Raw genomic sequence first — 510 nt, forward strand, 5'->3', positions numbered from 1 at the left:
GGGTTTGAATAAACAGGATGTAATTAACTTGATAAGAGATTCAATTTGCTCCAAGTATCATTCTGCTGAAACATTTGCAACATTTAGCGCGGGCGCGGGCTACCGCCGCCGTTTGCATAACGATAACAAATGCCGAGCTCCGGATATCGTGCTGCGTGATGAATAAACACGTGAGTAATTAAAAGAGAACTCTCCCAAACCGTTTAACGCGACTCCGGGCCGGGCTGGGCTGCGACTGCGACCCGCGGCCCGGCCCACCTCACTGCTTTCATCAAGCTTCTATTATGATATAATTAGCCGCCTCTCCCAGCGTATTATGAAGTGGCTGGGCTGAGTGTCAGGTGGAGAGGCGTCTGGGAAGTGACACGCACACAAAAGAGCAGCATCGCTCCGCGGCTTCAGGAAGATAATTGTATAATCTCAGCGTGTGCAGCGGACGAGGAAGTGATAATTAGACGAGAACTCCTGCCAATTAAAATATCAGGGCTTCAGTCCTGGGGTTTTTATCTG

Source organism: Cynoglossus semilaevis, chromosome 12 (assembly GCF_000523025.1).
Source record: "Cynoglossus semilaevis isolate Cse_v1.0 chromosome 12, Cse_v1.0, whole genome shotgun sequence".
Classification (NCBI taxonomy): Eukaryota; Metazoa; Chordata; class Actinopteri; order Pleuronectiformes; family Cynoglossidae; genus Cynoglossus; species Cynoglossus semilaevis.